The sequence below is a fragment of the Carettochelys insculpta genome, chromosome 5 (genome assembly GCF_033958435.1).
Source record: "Carettochelys insculpta isolate YL-2023 chromosome 5, ASM3395843v1, whole genome shotgun sequence".
NCBI lineage: Eukaryota > Metazoa > Chordata > Testudines > Carettochelyidae > Carettochelys > Carettochelys insculpta.
This window is the reverse complement of record NC_134141.1, coordinates 48,560,473-48,576,847: the sequence shown is the minus strand read 5'-3', so window position 1 is coordinate 48,576,847 and position 16,375 is coordinate 48,560,473. Positions and strand designations below refer to the sequence as shown.

General features: G+C 50.6%; 1 pseudogene; it reads left to right on the top strand.

The window, feature by feature from the left end:
• The first annotated feature begins 3,314 nt into the window (after positions 1-3,314).
• LOC142013480 (synaptogyrin-1 pseudogene) lies at positions 3,315-3,836 on the top strand (annotated as a pseudogene).
• The last annotated feature ends 12,539 nt before the right edge of the window (positions 3,837-16,375 follow it).

Genomic DNA, 16,375 nt, shown 5'->3' with positions numbered 1-16,375 from the left:
CATATGAGTGTCAGGTGAGTCCCATCCAGGGGCGGGAGCCCTGGACTGAGTGACGAATGGGGGCTGAGGCACCACAACCCCTGCCGCCTAGGCAGGCCCATGCCCACAGGCTATGCTGCCATCGCCACAGGGAGGAGGAGGAGGAAAGGGAGGAGGAGGAGGAGGCAGCCTTGTAGGCCACAGCCATCTGGGAGAAGACCCCCATGCTCTGGCGGTGGCTGGAGTGGGAGGAGGCAGGCATGGAGTGGTGGCAGGAGGCCTGGGGCTATGTTGCTGTGGCCCTCTAGGCCCTCACCTGGGCTATTGCTGAGTGCCTGCCCCTGCCGCCTCCCCTGTCACCATCCCTGCTACCTCCCCTATCTCCTCCCCTGCCACCCTCCCTCCACCCCAACCTTGCTGCCCGGATCCCACTGGACCTCCCCTCAGCTGCCCAGCTGGAACTGGCCCAACTGATCATGGCCAGGGTGGGCCATGCCAGGTCAGCTCCCCTCACCCCTTCTTTCCCCTGCCCCTCCTGCTGAACCTTTGGCTGCAGCACCCCTGCCACGTTCCTACCTCCCTGTGGTGCCAGCCCTATCCCAGCCCCGAAGGGGACTCCAGACCAGGGATGGTAGGGGCTTCTGTGGCTGGCATGGGTCACAGCCCCCTATCCCTGTGGACAAATGAGGTTCCCCACGCCCTCCCACCTCCAGGTACAGGTGCCCCCACTCCCTCCCACTGCATTGTATATCATTCCCCTATTCCTCCCTTTATATAGGCTCCCCAGTCATGTTGTTGTTCAAAGAAGTTTCACTTTTAGCTTTAACAAGTTTATTTACAACCACCCCCACGTCCCAAGTGATAGGTGGGGAAGGAGTGGGTGTGTGGGGAGGTGAGAGGTGGGGCATTGGTGTGAGGGGTGGTCATGGTGGAGAGTGCCTGGGGGAGGGTCATTGGGACCCCGGCAAAGGCTGCCATAAGAGCCTCCCTGACCCGCACCCCGCCTGGCGTGCCTGATGGGACAGGGGATGGGCCAGCTGCTCATAGCTGGCGATGGCCATGGCAGCCCATCCCTGCACAAATTGCTCATGTTTGCTCTCTGCAATATTGTGGAGAGTGCAGCATGCCCCCCCCACCCCCCACCATGGGCATGTTCCAGAGGCTAACCTCCGGACGTGCGAGTAAGCACTGAAAGTGCCCCTTCAAGCATTCAGTGGCCTACTCTACTATGCCCAGGGCCCGGTTCAAGTGCTAATGGAACTGCTCCTGGTTGGGATTGGTTTGTCCTGTGTAGGGCTGCATGAGCCACAGGTGCAGGAAACCACAATGCAGGGAGACAGGGTGGTGTCCCCGATGGGGAGCTCCCATTGGGGCAATGTAGGTCCCCTCCTGCATCCTGCAGCTGAGCCAGGAGTTTCAGAAAACCCAGGCATTGTGAGCTTGCCCGGATCAGCCTATGCAGACACCTATGAACCACTCCTTGGTGTTCATGAGGGCCTGGAGTACCACGGAGTGGTACCCCTTTCTATCGATGTATCATCCCGTGCTGTGATACTGGGTTCCATCCAGGGCCCTGTAGCAGCTGGGGAAGCCCAGGCTGGCTAATCCCATGATGGCGGTGTTGAGATCACCGACTTGGATGACCCTCTGCAGGAGAATGGCATTGATCGCCCAGACGACCTGCATGGGATGGAGGATGTGTGCCCCAGAACCCCCATCCCCCATGCCCTACCGCCCTTCCTCCTGGCCCACCTCTAGGCCCCCTCCCGTCTCCTCTCCTATCCTCTCCAGGGCCCCTGCCTCCAGTCCCCAGTGATCCCCCTTGCCTGGGAGCCCCATCCCCCTTTATGGTAGGTGTGTGACCCATTTGCATAGCTGTTGTTCTATGACTGCTGCTTTGCGTATTGAATCCATGTTGATAAGGTCATTGGGAAGATTCAAGTCAGGGACACATGGTCTGCACATTCCAGCTACTGAGTCAGAGGAAAGTTGATTTATTATTTCATTTTATTCTGGGTACAACATTTACATCTACTTTTCAATTTTGGTCTATCCCCATGCATCCAGTGAGGAAGGCAGATGTGGCAGGTCAGCCACTGATTGACCGAGGGCTGCCCAGCTTGAGGCATGTGGTGGCTGACCAGTGGAGCATGATGACTCCTCTCACCGAAGAAAGTGACCCATGGTGTCCTCCTCTTCACCAGTTGAGGGCTTATGACGCATAACTGCCACTTCCTGTGTTGTTTCCATGCTGTCAGCAAGGGTGGAGTGTCCTCTCCATTTGGCACCCTCTGACATGCTGCATTGCCTGGGATAGTGTTTGGAGCAAGTGCGTTGCCCAAGCGGCACTATCCCCTTCTCGGTCACCCCAGTTGAATCCAAAAGAAAGACAGAAGTCAGTATGTTTGGAACTGAGGTGACTGCAAGGAGACGCCAAAAAGCAGGTTTGGCAAATCCTCCCTGCTAACCACTTTAGGGTCTCCACTCTGGATTTTCTGTCTGGGTTTACTCCCATAGCCTTGGGATTTCCCGAACCTACTCACAAGGCAGCGAGGAATTTTCTGACGGAGTTGTTTTCCCTGGGGTGACATGAGGGGTCCTTTGGATGCCGGTGACCAAATCATGGTTCATACGCCATATGGATTTTCCAAAGTAATCCAGGGACCCAAGTATCCCAGACTCTCATCTCATGCAGAACGAGGGGGCAGTAGCCTTATTTGATGATGGGCTACAAACGCCATGCCACAACATTGTCATCGGGCACTTGTGATATTTTAGTTGGGACAATGGATGCCAACCAGTGCCCCTTCACACCCTGGTAAAGTTGCCTCTGCTGGTCCATGGCTTCATATTTGCACAACAAAGTGCACTTAATTTGCAGCAAACCTCTGAGGAGAGGCCCCTCATATTCACTACCTGGAGACGTGCTGTGCAGCAAGCAGCTCTGCTCTCCAGGACCTGCACCACGGCCTGGCCCGCTCAGCCCCAGTCCACTCCCCCCAGTGCCCTCAGGCCCAGCCTTACCCCCACACCCACCTCAGCTCAACTGATCACTGACCCACCCTCGTTCAACAGCTCCGCATTGCTCCCCAGTCTTCGCAGCCCGACCTGGCTCCACCTCCAGCCCAATCCCACATCATGGTCCAGCTCGATCCTCCCCACCACCACCCACTTCCCTGTCTCACCAGATGGGGAGCAGCCATAGACAGCTAGCCCCTGCCCTCTGCTCTTGCAGCTGCCCCCCCATCCCGGCCTCGTCTTCCTGGGCACCTGTGGCTGGCTTCTTGTCGGGGCTACACACGTGTAGGGGGTGGTGGCTCGGCGGTGCCTCAAGGATGGAAGGGGGCACGTATGGAGCAGGCAAAGCTGGGGGCGCCTTTGACCCCCAGACCCTCCTCCAGCAGCCCCACACCATCCCGCAGGTGCTCTCCTGGAACTTCTCCATTGTCTTTGGCTCTGTTGTGAATCAAGGTTACCTGAGCTGCCCCGATGAGGTGGAGGAGGATTGTATATTCAACCACAACTACAATGCTTGCAACTACAGCATCCCCATGGGCATCCTCACCTTCCCCAGCTCCCTTCTCTACCTGGCTCTGGATGTCTATTTCCCACAGATCAGCAGCATCAAGAACCACAAGATGGCAGTGCTGTCCGACATCGGCATCCCTGCCTTTTGGACATTCTTCTGGTGTGTTGGCTTCTGCTTCCTGGACAACCAGGGGCAAATTTCAAAGCAAGAGAACAACCCACTAAATGAGGGGTTAGGTGCAGCCCGAGCAGCCTTCACCTTCTCTTTCTTCTCCATTTTCACCTGGGTGAGTAAAGCAGCCAGGACCCTGATGAGAGCCCTTGGATGAAGGCTCCTTGCATAGCAGCACCTCCCTTTCTTAGCCTCCCATCCCAGTTAGGGTTATCCCAGTCCTCTGTAAATGGAGGTTCTGCTGACTAGGGCTGATTGCATTGCAAATACAACAGATGTTTAAGTGGTTTCTGTGAGGCGAACAACAGAGTAAAGAGGGGATGGTCCAGCAGATAGGGCATTGGTTCAGGACTCAGGAGAGTGGCATTCAATTCTCTGTTCTGCCCCCAAATTGTCTGTGTGACTGGGCAAGCCATTCAGCCTCCCTTTACCTCAGCTCCCCATCTCCATTCTCCCCCCAGTGGAGATAGTTCTGCCCTACATCACAGGGGTGTGCTCTGATACTGTGGCAACAGGGGATGTGTAAGTACCATGCAAAGAGTCTTTCCAAGGTGTTTTGCTGGTAGTACTGACATTAGCCAGGACATCAGCAGCTGTGTTGGGGAAGAGGATGGTGGTTAACATTGTAGCCCAGTGTTTCTTAAACTTTTTGAGACCCCAGAACACCCAACAATAATATTTGTTTCTTCATCGAGTGTCCCCGTGGGTGCTCCACGATAGGTGTCGGGCTCGCCCGGTGCCGCAGATCGGAAATCTTCCAGCAGTTTCTCCTGGATCGTGCATGCGCCGGCGCGCGCCGCTCCCTTGCGCATCCCCGGCCGCGTGCGCGATCCAGTTCCCGCCAGTTCCTTCTCAACCGCCATCGGCTGCAGACGGAATCTGCTCAGGCTATGGCCAGAGTCAGATTAGACAGTGTTTCTACGTGTAAATTGTTGTTTCTTTTTTTTTCAAAAAAAAAAAAAAAGAAAAAGAGAGAGAGGACAAAGAGAATAAAAAAAAAAAAGGAGAGAGAGGAGCAGAGAAGAAGAGTGGACGTGAAGGCCAGTAGGCCACCCGCTGCCCTGCAGGCCGGGGTCCGCGATTCGGGTAAACAGGCATGGATAAGGTGCTAAGTACCCCATTAACAGTAAAAGACTCACCGAGATGGCTTCTTCATGCTTTAAAAAGTGTGAGTCCTGCCGTGAAGCTATGCCGGCCTCCGATGGGCATAGTGAATGCATCCGATGCCTGGGGGAATCACACGTTACCCAGAAGTGTTCCCACTGTGCTAAGCTCACAGCCCGGGCAAGGAATAGACAGAGAAATGCGTCTTAAAATGCTCTTGTGTGATAAGGCCCTCCAGCCAGACGTGCCGGAGAGGCAATCAGAAGGGCCCTCTGGGTTCCACAAAAGGAAGGCAGCTTCTCTGACCCCCTCAGTGCAAAAACGGAGGAAGCTGCATACTCAGGCAAGCGGCACCGCGGCAGCCGCTTGCCTGAGTATGCAGCTGGGGGCTGTGTGCTCTGCCCGTCCCGCTCGCTGAGACAGCTGGCAGGGATCGAGCTGGGGAGAGCTTCCTCTTCAGTCACCCACAACCGAACTCACTGATGGTCGAATCGTCCCAGCAGAGGTCAAAGACTTCTCAGTACAAATCGGGGGGATCGGACAAAGATGCCAAGAAGCTAGAGCTGTTTGGCAGGAAGGTATATTCCTCTTCCACCCTGCTATTGAGAATGGCAAATTATGCGGCACACCTAGAGAGCCATAACTTCGATAATTACTCCAGGCTTACTTCTCTCATGGATTCACTTCTGGAAGATAAGAAGCCGGTGTTAAAGGCAATTGTGCAAGAGGGCTACGCAGCTTTGAGGACAGGAGTCCAGATCACCCTGGATGAGGCAGATACGGCGGCACGCTCAACGGCTACAGCAGTGGTTATGCGTAGAGAATCCTGGCTCCAGACATCGGGCATCCCGAGGGATCTACAGGCAAAGATCGTGGATCTTCCCTTTGACACACAAAAGTTGTTTGCAGACTCAACCGACTCAGTCCTCCACTCCAGTAAGGACTCGAGAGCTACACTTAGAACCCTCAGTATTTATACCCCTCCATATAGGAAGAAAAAATATTACCCTCAGCAAAGACGCTACCTGTACCAACCACAGCATGCGCAGTATCAACGGGGCTACGACCAAGGGCGACATCAACAGCAGCAACAGTACAGAACTCCCAGGCGACGTTCCCAACAAAGCCGTACACCCTCGGGACAGACTCAAAGGCAACAAGTTTGGCGGGCATGTCGAGGGCTGCACTATCACTACCATCGCGCAATGCCACTCTCATCTCATGTTCCATCATCGCCTCAGACTGTTTCACCCCCAATGGCAAAAGATCACCGCAGACAAATGGGTGCTGGAGATCATAGCCACGGGTTACGCGATCCCCTTCCAGTCGCTCCCACCGACAAAGCCTCCCTCCAGGCCCCACCTCCGGGACGCTGCCCATGAAGCGAGGCTCAAACAGGATGTGGACCACCTTATGTTTATAGGGGTGGTGGAAAGAGTGCCGGAACAATTCAAGGGGAGAGGATTTTATTCACGCTACTTCCTCACAGAGAAGAAAACAAGAGGCTGGAGGCCCATCTTAGATCTTCGGGGCCTCAACCGCTACTTGCGCAAGCAACGGTTTCGGATGATTACAGTCGCCTCCATACTCACGGCACTGGACAATGGAGATTGGTTTGCAGCCCTCGACTTACAAGATGCTTACTTTCATATAACGATCCACCCCGCACACAGGCGCTTCCTCCGCTTCATGGTTGGCAAGGAACACTTCCAGTACAGGGTTCTTCCGTTCGGCCTCTCCTCGGCCCCCAGAGTCTTTACCAAAACCTTGGCAGTGGTGTCAGCCTACCTGCACAGACAGGGGGTATTCATATTTCCATACCTGGACGACTGCCTACTGAACGGGGCCTCGAAGGCAGAGGTCCTACGCATGATATGCGTCACAGCGGACACGTTTTCTTCACTGGGCCTAGTCATCAACCTCATGAAGTCAAAGACCTACCCCACACAGGACATAGAGTTCATAGGGGCACGCATAAACTCTATCACAGCAAGGGTGTACCTACCCGATGCCCGCTTTCACGCCATCAGTTCGCTGATGCGAGTCATTACATACAGCCCCACGGTGCCGGTCTTAACGTGCTTACAGCTGCTGGGCCATATGGCGGCAGCAACACTTGTGGTACAGAATGCCAGATTGCACATGCGAAGCCTGCAGCATTGGCTGGCGAGCGTCTACAAACCGGCATCCCACACTGTTCACAGGGTAGTGTCGCCCATGACAGAGGTGCGCAGATCCCTGGCGTGGTGGGTAAACCCCAAGAACTTGCTAGCAGGGGTGCCTTTTCACCAACCACAAATTTCTATTTTTCTTACTACCGACGCCTCCCACATAGGATGGGGAGCGCACATTGGCGACAAGGTGATGCAAGGGCTATGGTCCCCTGCGGAACAGTCACTGCACATAAACATACTGGAGCTCACAGCAGTGTTCAACGCCTGCAAACATTTCCAAGACCACATATGTGGCAAAGTAGTCGGGATCAATACAGACAATACCTCCACTATGTTTTACATAAATTGGCACGGAGGAGCCCGATCCCGTGCCCTATGTGCGGAAGCAGTCCGACTGTGGAACTGGTGCATCGCCAACAACATTATGTTGAAAGCCTTGTACTTGCTGGGCGCTCACAATGTGAAAGCAGATCAGCTGAGCAGGTGCTTCGCACTCACGCACGAATGGCAGATGTGCACCGATCTGCTACGACCGATCTTTCATACATGGGGGTTTCCCCAGATCGATCTGTTTGCCACACAGCACAACAAGAAGTGTCCCCAGTACTGCTCCAGGGCAGGAGTGGGGCGGAGGTCTCTGGGGGACGCATTCATGATTCCATGGAAGGGCCCCCTACTTTACGCGTTCCCCCCCACAGCGCTTATCCACAAGGTCTTGCAGAAAGCCAGAAGGGAGAGAGCTTGCATGATACTAGTAGTCCCAACGTGGGATTGGCAGCAATGGTTTCCCTTGCTTCTGCGCATGTCGGACGGCCCACCACTCCCCCTACCGGTGGTGCCGGACCTACTCACGCAGGCCCAGGGGTCCATAGTGCACCCGAACCCTCAGAGCCTGCGCCTACAAGCATGGCTAATCCATGGCTCAGCTCCTGAGAAAGTACATGCACGGAGGGAGTACAACAAGTCCTGGAAAGTAGCCGAAGGACCTCCACCAGGAAGACTTATAAGCAGAAATGGACTCGATTCACAGCCTGGTGTTCCACCAAGCAGTTAGCTCCCCTTGACGTTCCTATACCAATAATACTTGAATACTTATTGGACCTCAAGAGGGGCGGACTTTCCTTATCCTCGCTAAAAGTCCACCTCGCCGCTATATCGGCCTTTCGGCATACAGAGGAGGGGCCCACGGTATTTGCCCATCCTATTGTTACCAGGTTCTTGAAGGGGTTGGTAAACCTGTACCCCCCTCGGAAACCGCTTCCACCATCGTGGAACTTGGACTTGGTGCTCAGCACGCTCACGGGTCCACCTTTTGAACCATTAGCCACGGTTCCCCTACGTCTCCTTATGATAAAAACAACTTTCCTCCTTGCAATTACGTCAGTTCGCAGGGTGAGTGAGCTCGCAGCAGTTGTGGCAATGCCGCCCTGCACAGTATTCTCAAAGGAGGCGGTAACCTTACGGCTGCACCCAGCCTTTGTTCCAAAAGTTTCTTCAGAGTTCCATCTTAACGAACCAATAGTTTTACCCTCGTTTTACCTGAAGCCTCACAGCTCCGGTAAAGAGGCACGCCTACACCTCCTGGATGTGAGGAGGGCGTTGGCCTTCTACATAGACAGAACTAAATCCTTCCGGAAAACGGACAGGCTTCTAGTGTCTCTCGCTCCCAGGTCAAAAGGGGAAGGCCTCTCTTCACAGAGAATTTCAAAGCACATTGTGTCCTGTATAGAAATGTGCTATGAGCTTCGAAAGACTCCTTTGCTGGCCCCGCCTAGGGCTCACTCCACCAGGGCGGTGGCGGTGTCAACAGCCTTCTTCAAGAGCATCGCGTTGAAAGACATCTGTAGAGCGGTGACCTGGTCATCTTACGACACCTTCGCCAAGCATTATGCCCTACATCGGGTATTCCAAGAGGATACCCTTCTGTCGACAGCAGTCCTTTTGGGGGCAAGCTGCACATAAACCGATTACCCACCTCCTTTCTTGGGTTACTGCTGGGTAGTCACCTATTGTGGAGCACCCACGGGGACACTCATAGAAGAAAGAGAAGTTACTCACCGTAGTAACGATGGTTCTTCGAGATGTGTCCCTGTGGGTGCTCCACCACCCGCCCATCCTCCCCGCTTCAGATCTCTGTTTAGTGTCTTTCAGTAGCATCCTAGGCGGTTGGTCAAGGAACTGGCGGGGACCGGATTGCGCACGTGACCGGGGACGCGCAAGGGAGCGGCGCGCGCCGGCGCATGCACGATCCAGGAGAAACTGCTGGAAGATTTCCGATCTGCGGCGCCGGGCGAGCCCGACACCTATTGTGGAGCACCCATGGGGACACATCTCAAAGAACCATCATTACTATGGTGACTAACTTCTCTTATGCAGAGCACCTATGAAAATTTTTTTCAAAATGAAGTCAGACCAAAACCCACCAAACAGTAACATATACAGCAAAACCAAAATGAAGTACAGTAAACCTTCACCATACGTGGCTTCAAGTTGTGCGTGACTCACTTTAACATGAGCTGGGCACAACTTGATGCTTCTCTGCAGCCCCTTCTCCCTGCCTTCTCCTAGCTGTGTGGCTGTCAACCTGACAGCTGCATCACTGGAGCGGGGCAAGGGCAGGGAGAAGCAGCCAGGAAACTGACCATCCCTGGTGGGCTGTTCAGTTTCCCCAATCCGCAGGTGGAGGGGAGTTGGGAACCAAGTGGCAGCCTGGTTCCCATCTCCCCCCCGACTTGTGTGAAAATTTGAGTTACGTGGGGTTGCAGGAACACAACCCCTGCGTAACTCGAGGGTTTACTGTAATTGAATCAGGTACCATAGCAGTGAAAAAGTAACATTTTGTCTGGTTTTGTTAACAGAAAATATATACCCTCAATGTATGTTTCCAAATGCTCATGGCACACCTGCGAGTTGTTCATGGAACACCAGTGTTCTGCAGAACATAGTTTAAGAAACTGTTGCATCCCACCATATGGTCTTCCCCCTCTCTGTGTCTGATTTTCCCCAGGCTGGCATTCCTAGTTACTGCTAGGGGGAATTCTGGGCCCAAAATATATTCTACACACAATATTTTAAAATTCTGCAAAGTTTTGTATATGTTGTTTATTGAGATAATGCTGCATGATCATGCTGATTTCAAAGTATGTCTGTAAACGCACAAAAAATATCAATTTCCACTGTAAGGATGGGAACCTTTTTTTTCTGTAGCCATTTTGGAAGGCCTACGACCTTCAGCAGCAGCCACTCTGGAAGAGCAGCAGGCATTGCTGAAAAGCAAGCAGTCTTGTATTCTCATTGCTTCTAAATTGTACTAAAATAGCATAATGCCAGGCTTCTAGGAAGGAGAGCCTGTCCTGATGGCACCTGGGTATTGCAAACCTGCAGGAAGTTGTGCCCAGACCCCAAGGAATTTTATAAGAAGATACACATCTCACAGAGCTAGAAGGGACCTCAGAAGGTCATTGAGTCCAGTCCCCTGCCCTCTTGCTAGGACCAAGCACCATCTCTCTCTTTTTTTTCCCCTCTATTTGCCTCAGATCCCCAAATGGGTTCCTCAAGGATTGAGCTCACAACCCTGGGTTTAGCGGGCTAATGCACAAACCACTGAGCTGGGTATGGGTGCGTGTTTAAATTAACAGGATTGCATTTTAAGCCCTAAGAACTGGGTAAAAGTGTTTGCCCTCTGAGAGTGGGAGTGACGGATAATTTGTGTGGGTAACACCCCCAGAAAGAGAGAGTTAAGGAAACGCTTATGACAGCTCAGTTCCTATTTCTCTGCTCCCTGCCCTGCTAAAAGCCCAGTCGGGGGGTGACAACCACAACCCCTCCTCATGAGTCCAACCCTGCCCCTTCCCAGCTAACACGTCCAAACCTGCTCCCTCCAAGCCCAGTCCTAAGGGCCCTGCAGCCCAGACACTCTCCCTCCCAGGCCCCTCATCCCAGATGCCCATCTCCCCTACTGCCCAGGGATCCAGAAAGAGAACCAGTCTATTCCTACAGCTTCTAGGAACTCTCTCGCTCCCTCCCTTCCGTCCCCAAGCCCAACCCCTCCAGCAATGCCTTCTGTGGGTGAGCTGGGTTCTGCTGGCTCCTGTGGCCTGGAGTGGTACTCAGCAGCACTGCAGCCCAGGTCTGCGGGAGAAAGGAAACCCTGTGTGCACATTCATTTCTGCAAAATCCTGCATTACGCAGTGGTGCAGAATTCCCCAGGAGTTTACTCATGTGGTAAGAAAATGGTGGAATTTGTTTGGACCCTTCCTGGAGCTTTCTTTCCCTTTTCATCCCCTAAGCTGCACTGGGGAATTTCTCTACTTGTCCAGGTTTGAGGGGCTCCATTTCAGTGTAACCCATTGGTTTTTTTCCGTGCACAGAGAGCCTCCTTGTCCTTTCAGTCCACCTGACCTTCATTTGAAATTAAGAGATGGAACAAAAGAAGGAACAACATAAGTCTCCGCAAGGGAGCACAATCTGTCTTTCGTGAGCTACCGGGTCATCTCTGCCATACAAAACAGCAGCCAGTACACTCTTGAAGGTGTGGTGGGGTTACAATATTTGAACTTTCAAAAAAGAGGACACGCCTGAGAGGGAGCATCTCTATCAGTATCTGCGAACTCACTTTGTATTAATGTGTTATAGTATGTAATAATAATACTATAGTACATTAATGAAGGGGCAGGCAGTTATTGGAGTGAAGTGTTTTGGAGGGGTTATGGCAACTCTGGTGGAGAAGGTGGCGGCTCCTCTGGGCTGCACCACTGGTACCTCGAGGGGTGGATGTGGGGAATGGCAGGCCAGTGGGGTTCAGAGACCAGGCTGGGTGGGTGTTGGGAGCAGGCTGGGCCGGGGTTGCGGGGGGAGCTGCGAGTTATGGCCAGAGGCACCTGACCTCATGGCTGCGGGCTCCCCGCCATGCGGCCGCAGCTGCTTTGCCACACATGGCTGTGGCTGCTCCACCGTGTGGCAGGTGCTGCTTCGGCACACCCAGGTGGAGGTGTCACTGCACGGCCTGGAGGCGCTGCCGACGGAGCTCCCACATACATGTAGTGGCTCCGGTGAACGAGGTGGCGGCTCCTCCAGGATGCACCAGCGGTAAGTCCTTTAACTTACCTGGGGGAAGTGCAGGGAGTGGTGGGCCAGGGGGTCGTTCAGTGACCAGGCCGGGTGGGTGTTGGGAGCACATCAGGCCAGGAGGTGCAGGGGGATCTGCTGGCTGGGTGGGTGTTGGGAGCATGCTGGGCTGGGGGTTTGGGGGGCTGCGGGCTAGGGAGGGGAGCTTAGTGGCTTTCTCTCTAGCTAGAAAAATAATCTTATTTTGTCTGGAAAAGTCAAATGAAAAAGGCATCAGCCTGCCTGTGTCTATAACAGTTATGGCTGTTTCCAGGAGCAGTGTCAAATATCTATCAGCTAGCTGGTTGGTAAAATTTTGTTTTTTAAGGAAGGAAACACTATTCTTCAAAACTCTTGGGGAGAAGGTAGTTAAAAAGGGACCAATGAATGCAGGAGGAGCATATACTGTAGCTACACAATACTGTATTTAGAAGGACTACTTTCTGAGAGCACTCTGCAAGTACTGGTGTTTTGTTTAAGTTCCAATTCTTTGGACCCTGTAATCTATATTTTTTCCCTGGCATTTAGACACATATCACCTAATATCCATTTTCTTCTCATATAAGTCCCAGTATGTGGGCTCTCCTGTAGCTCAGGAACCGTGGCTTTATGGGCATATGGACGCCCCCAGCTTGTGAGATCTCACTGAGGAATAGCCTTTACATAAACAAGAATGTCGAGTGACATTAAGTCTTGGCCTTTGTTATAGGTTCTGCACAAGGGGATGTCAAAGCCATTGAGAGTCACTAGGAAGTGTTTTGGCTGGATGACTCTGGCTAAGCTGGGCTGCTGGACATTCAAAAAGAACAGTTCTAAAGCAGTGTAAATTAGAGCTGCCTCTGATGTACTCCATCTTGTTCCAGAGATGGTTTCTTGCAATGCTAGCTGCCTCTGGAATTAGATACCTTACCCCTATGCCCAGACTGCAGTAAACTCAGATGCACACCAGAATCGGGACCTAAAATATTACACAAATGCTCACCACCTTGAACCTTTTCCGAATACAAGATTTGCTTGGTTAGGAATTGTAGAGATGATGCCTTGTTCATAGTTAGCTATGCATAATTGCAGAGATGTCAAGTGGCTTTGCTGGCAAAACTCCCATTGACTTCAAAGTGAGCATATGAGGCACTTCAGGACAAGGAATCGTGGCAGGAAACTAAGTGGTTTATAATGTAATCAGCTCCCCAAGATGTGCCTGTAAAGCCTTAGCCATAGCTGTCCTGCTCTTAGTGTATTTGATAAATCATGCAACAGTTTTAAAACAGCTATTGATAAGAGTTATTTTAATTATTTCAAAACATTTTAAAATAATTCTTGATTAGGTTTGTAAAGGGTTATTAATGACCAGTACTCTTTAATTCAGTATTCAAACTGAATTTCTCCCTGGAATGTGCATCTTGCTTTTTGGCTAATGACTTCAAAGAGTAAGGGAGTTTTAGATATCCGGAACCTTGTTGGCCTCTTATCCAGTGAAATTTGTTTGAAGATCATGCCCTTATAATGGCATGTTATCTGCTCCTGCTAGGCCAGAGTCCATCACTTGTGCTTCTGAGAAATATCTTATCATGTGAATGGTCTCATAGTAATCAACAGGTATACTTGAGGAATACGAAATTACTCAATGTTAGTAAGGGAAGTTAGAAGATAACTAATTAAAGGTATTGACAAATTTCTTAGGTTATGTCTGTACAAGAGGCCTCTGTCGACAGAAGCCACTGTTGGAAGGGATTGCCCAGGAAAACTTCTGTCAACAGATTGCGTCCACGCGTAAAAGCAGATTGAAAGAGCAATCTGCTCTGTTGATAGAAAGCAGCCAGACTGCCTGGCCCTCTCTGAACAGAACAGCTGACTGGAAGCTCTGCAAACAGGGCTGCCCAGTGAATTGGAAACCCTGTCTGTCGACAAAAGGGCCCTGAAGCATCTACATGGCTGTTTTGTCGTCAGAACAGTGTTGAGAAAGGTGTTAGACCTGAACAGGGAGAGGAATAATGCTGCTGGTGGATGTGTTGCGTTTTGTTGACAAACTTTTGACAAAACACATTTTGCACATAGATGCTCCATGTTTTTTTCCTGACAAAAGCCCAGTTTTGCCAGGAAAAGCCTCTCATGTAGACATAGCCTTAGTGATTTAAATGGGAAAAGGATCAGGCACTATAATTCTTCTGTTTAACTCCAGAAACTTTAAAAGCAATATAAAATAGCATTTTCGTGCAAAATCCTGCATGAAAAATATCTCAGGGAGTCTTGGCAGATATCAAAGCTTCTACCTGAGAGTCAGTATTCCTGCTGTACTTTCCTCCATTGCCAACGTCCTTGCCTTCCTGTGACAAAATCTGACTTATTTGTAATAAGTCTACTGAAATAGTGCACTCACAGTAGCAACCCCAACCTATTCCTCTGATTTCTTGTACAATGTTCCTCATCTCAGCAACTTTTCCATGCCACACATGTACATTACTCCAACCATGACACAAACGCCCACACCACTTGCCTCCCAAGTAAGTTTCTTCACCAGTTCTCCCAGATTATTTCTCAATTCTCCTGACCCAGCAATTATCTTCCCTTTAAACTAATGTGCCTGTTTTTCTCAGCAACCACCCTTGTTTAAGTATTTATCCACCTGTACAGCTCCTTTTCCCACCTCCCCAATTCAGCAAATCTCCCAGATTTATCCTGAGCTGGATCTGAACAACTCTAGTGTTGCCATCTGGAATTTTGGCTTGGACTGAGTTCTCTGTGAGTTACTAATATACAATAGTGTTGTCAAGGGAACACTCAATTTTCAAAGCCCCTTTGAACAGACGAGAGTGGGAGTGATGGAGTACTGTGGCAGCTGGAGTCTCCAGTCCATCAGAATTACTCCTTTGGGTTTCCTTCCCCGTCCAACACATCTCCTTCACCATCCTTGAAAGGGGTGTATCATGTTCCCCACCCCCCTGCACAGCTAGTGAAGCAAGAGGGGTTTTGAACTGTGATCCTTCTCTTGCCCTACTCTTTTTTATTCTCTCTTGGGCATAGAGTGCCCTGAGGGGAGCTTAGAGGGTGCAGGGATTATGATCCCAGTCAAGATTTTGGAGACTCCTCTTCCTCCAGCCTGAATGTTCAGACACGCCCTGGTAAGGAGCATCTGGCCCTGACAGTTATGACTAAAGTGATGGGGCTTTTTAAACATAGACTTCTAATTTTGAGACTGCTGAGGACCAGCCCAGCAATGGGCTTAAACTGCAGCAATGGAGGTTTAGGTTGGACATTAGGAAAAACTTCCAAACTGTCAGGATGGTTAAACTCTAGAATAAATTGCCTAAGAAGGTTGTAGAATCTCCATCACTGGAGATATTTAAGAGCAGATTAGACAGACATCTCTTGGGGATGGTCTAGATGGTGCCCGTCCTGCCATGAGGGGAGGGGACTGGAATTGATGACCTCTTGAAGTCCCTTCCAGTTCTAATGTTCTATGATTAGATGATGGGGCTATGGGATTTGTGGTTGCCCCTTGTGGCTGTAGTCATTAGTTATTTATTAGCTATTTGTTAAGTTCTGAGAGTGTGGTCAGTGGTACACTAGATGCAGCCACTAAGTTCATTATTACCAGAAAGACAGCTCAGACCAGAATGTAGCGGGAAATGCACAGAAGGGTGAAAATTCATAGCATATAAATATATAGAGAGAACAGAGAAGAGTGTAATTTTTCCATGTGCACTGTATGCATATTTACATAAAACAGTTTAATTAGTTAAAATGCCCTAAGTTTTTTGGTTATTTGGTTGGTTATTTTGTTGGTATAATTTGTAGCTGTGAAACATAGGCTCCTAGTGGCATCATCATTATGAAACATAACTCTCTCTGGCTGGCAATAGGAATTTTGGTGTATCTATTGGAAAAAGAAATATGCCCATGTTGGTTTTGTTAAAATATTATTTTCCTTTAGCAGATTTATCATGACAATTAGAGATTGTTGATTGATTATACAAGTGAGCAAGTTACTTTAGCTATGGATATGTTTTTCGAGCAGAGGTAAGTCTATGGCAGAGTTGCTAGTAGTAACACAATTTGATAACTCTTTCAATACTGTATATTAAAAGAATGAGAGAGCATATATTTGCTTAACACTTCATGACACAATCTGCCAAGGTGTCAAGCCCAAAGGGAAATTTCTTGTACATCCAGCTGAATCTAATTTATCATGTTTGCCACAGAGTCTTTGCAAGAGTAATTCAGAGTAATTCAGACAATTGTGAAAATTAATTTATCATGTAGACTCAGTTCTTGGCTTATTTGACAATACTTGCAGTTGGAACACAGCAGCAGT